The following is a 3,034-nucleotide window of genomic DNA, read 5'->3' on the forward strand; positions in this document are numbered from 1 at the left end:
TAGGTACAAGACCGATAGCAACACTCGACTCCGGATCGTTAGGCGATGTCGATTGAAATACACAGAAAAAAATAATGACTATTACGTGTCATTGAAAATGGTTGCATTTAACATAATAGAACATGTAACAAAAAAAACACGTCATATTCAATTGATTCGTTTAAATGCAAATGCAAAAACCTTTAATATTACAGCAAATGACCTGTAACAAAAAGGAGCATGACATTTGCTGTAGTTTTACAGGTCGGCAAAAAATTACGTGTCGTGGAATTACGTGCTGTCAACTAATTTCAGTGTGCTTGGCATCCCATGGTGTTGAAAATAGAAAGAAAAAAACGGAACGCGCATTATTTGTTTTGTTTTGATTCTGAGTTTTACGTCAGAACAAGCCACTCCGTAGATTCGGTAAACGACTTCTGGCGTTCGGTGAAGTGCTGAACTGTTGTTTCAGGTAGAAACAAAATTATTCGAACGACAAAAACCCGCGGCAGCATCTGCACAACCCGTGTGCAAATATACACCAATAGATCGGAGAAGATTGTGCGTAGCTACGAGTTCTATCAATTTCCGACCGGGTGTTTCGTTGCGGCATTCGGTTCTGTACCAGAAGCACCAGTGATCGATTGAATGAAATTATGTCCGAAAGGAATGCGTTGATAGAGGTAAGATTTTTTTTCCAAACCCTTTTTCCCCAGAAATCAACTTTTCCTTATTATTAGGCTTACATCAGAAGCAGCAGAAACAGTCGGATCTGTCCGATTTTCTTTCATCGATATCGATGTGGAGGAGGCTTTTGGATTACCGACCAAGTGGCAACGATGAATTTCTACAAGTACGAGAAACATTATCTTCCAAATCGTCGGAATTTGTGTGACAGCGTTTAGCGAAATTGCTTACCGGTGGAAGATTGCGCTAATGTAGGTTTCATGCTTCAAAGTTGTCGGGTAAGTTTAACAGCTGACTGTAATTAATTGAATATATTTGAATGTATTTCAGGTATTTGCTAGTGAGGAAGCCACCTCCTAATTGAGCAAACCTTCTAGTGCTTAGTAGTGATGCGTCGTTTTATTTGAAGTGGCCAGATTTTGAGTAGGTAATGGTTAACGAAATCATCAATTTGTAAATAGGTTATAATTCTATTTTTTTCTTCTAGATCGTGTGGAGGATAATATATACATGTAGCTGTATCAAGACCTTTTTTTCATTTCCGAAACTTCAAGCTATGTGTAGAGCGTTCCGGTGGAAGCGCCTTCCTCCTTGGTTTTCTTCCCGTGTGAAATTCGATTTAAAATGTGCCTGATACAGATCGGATGGGCCGGAATTGCCAGATCTACAGAAAAACATTCAAACGGAAAACAATATTGCTAGGTATCGATAACCTCCGGGAAAAGTTGTTTCAGCCATTAGATTTTCATCGCCGTTTTCAACATTAGATTGTAAGAAACTTTAGTTGAAATTGTTAATTTAAAAACTTATGTGTAACAGACAAATCAAATTACTCATCATTTCAAATGCCATAAAAATGTTACGATGCATGCTAATTAAATAAATGCTTTTATGAAAGTTTCAAATAATGATAAATTTAATTTTTAAAGTTCGAAAAACCCGCTAAATATATCAAACTAAGAAGTACAGGACATAAGCTTTTAAAGCACTGTAATTTCCAAATAGCCTGTAAAAAATGTTGTTCACGTAAAAATAATTGACACGTGATTTTTTTGTGACCTGTAATATTACGGTAAATGTCCTGCTCCTTTTTGTTACAGGATATTTGCCGTAATTTTACGGCAAATAATTTTTTCTGTGTAGTTGGAATGTATGAAGGCTTAACTCAAAGAAGTCTTTAAAGAATAATTAACATTGCAATTCGTGTTCACTAGAAAACCGAATTTGTGTCTTTTTTAGGACAATACCAATTGGAAAAAATATCGTATCTCTGAAAATTTGCCACTTTATAGAGGACACCCCCTATTCAACGTACTTTAAAGGGTGATACGGTCAAAATTTGGTCAAGGGAAAACGCGTTTAAATCGGTGAAATAGTTTATTTAAAAAATCAAATTAAATTTCTTTTTCAAGTTTAATTTGTATAAAATTAAGGAAAAATATTCAGTTAGGCTTCCGCTTTTCCAATTCGGAACTGCCGGGCCTTACGCTTAACCCCTGCCATCAGATTTTGTACAGCCACCTTCTTCGCCGCAGAAAGCCAGTTTGCCTGGAACTGCTGCTTGTCCTTAGCAGTTTTTTTGGTCTTCTTTAGATTCCGCTTGACAATAGCTCAGCATTTCTCAATTGGGCAGAGCTCTGGCGTGTTGGGAGGGTTCTTGTCCTTGGGAACCACCTGCACGTTGTTGGCGGCGTATCACTTCATGGCCTTTTAACCGTAATGGCAAGATACCAAATCCGGTCAAAACAGTACGGAACAACCGTGTTTCTTCAGGAAAGGCAGCAGACGTTTATTCAAACACTCTTTCACATAAATTACTTGGTTGATAGTCCCGGAAGCTATGAAAATGCTGCTTTTCAAGCCACAGGTACAGATGGCTTGCCAAACCAGATCTTTCTTCGCGAACTTTGACAGTTTCATGTGCTTGAAATTATCTGCTACCTTTCTCCTTCCTTTTGCCGTATAGAACTCCTGTCCCGGAAGCTGCTTGTAGTCGGCTTTGACGTAGGTTTCGTCGTCCATTACCACGCAGTCAAACTTCGTCAGCATCGTCGTGTACAGCCTCCGGGATCGCGCTTTGGCCGTCGTATTTTGTTTATCATCGCGATTTGGAGTCAGTACCTTCTTGTAGGTCGATAGTCCGGCTCGTTTTTTTGCTCGATGCACGGTTGTAGACGGTACACCCAGCTTATTTGCGGCATCTCGGAGAGAGAGGTTAGGGTTTTGCTTGAAACTACCGGCAACTCTCTTTGTCGTCTCAGCGGCTTTCGGTTTTCGATTTCCCCCCGATCCAGACTTCCTGGCTGTCGACAAACGTTCCCCAAACACTTTAATTACATTTGAAACGGTTGATTTGGCAACTTTTAGC

General features: G+C 39.4%; 1 long non-coding RNA gene across 1 annotated transcript; it reads left to right on the forward strand.

Moving 5' to 3' along the window:
• Positions 1-327: 327 nt before the first annotated feature.
• On the forward strand, positions 328-1,544 carry LOC129745594 (uncharacterized). The gene is made up of 4 exons (XR_008737157.1): positions 328-662; positions 720-917; positions 997-1,093; positions 1,154-1,544. It is a non-coding gene; the product is annotated as an uncharacterized LOC129745594 (long non-coding RNA).
• Positions 1,545-3,034: the final 1,490 nt, after the last annotated feature.

This window comes from Uranotaenia lowii, chromosome 2 (genome assembly GCF_029784155.1).
Source record: "Uranotaenia lowii strain MFRU-FL chromosome 2, ASM2978415v1, whole genome shotgun sequence".
NCBI lineage: Eukaryota > Metazoa > Arthropoda > Insecta > Diptera > Culicidae > Uranotaenia > Uranotaenia lowii.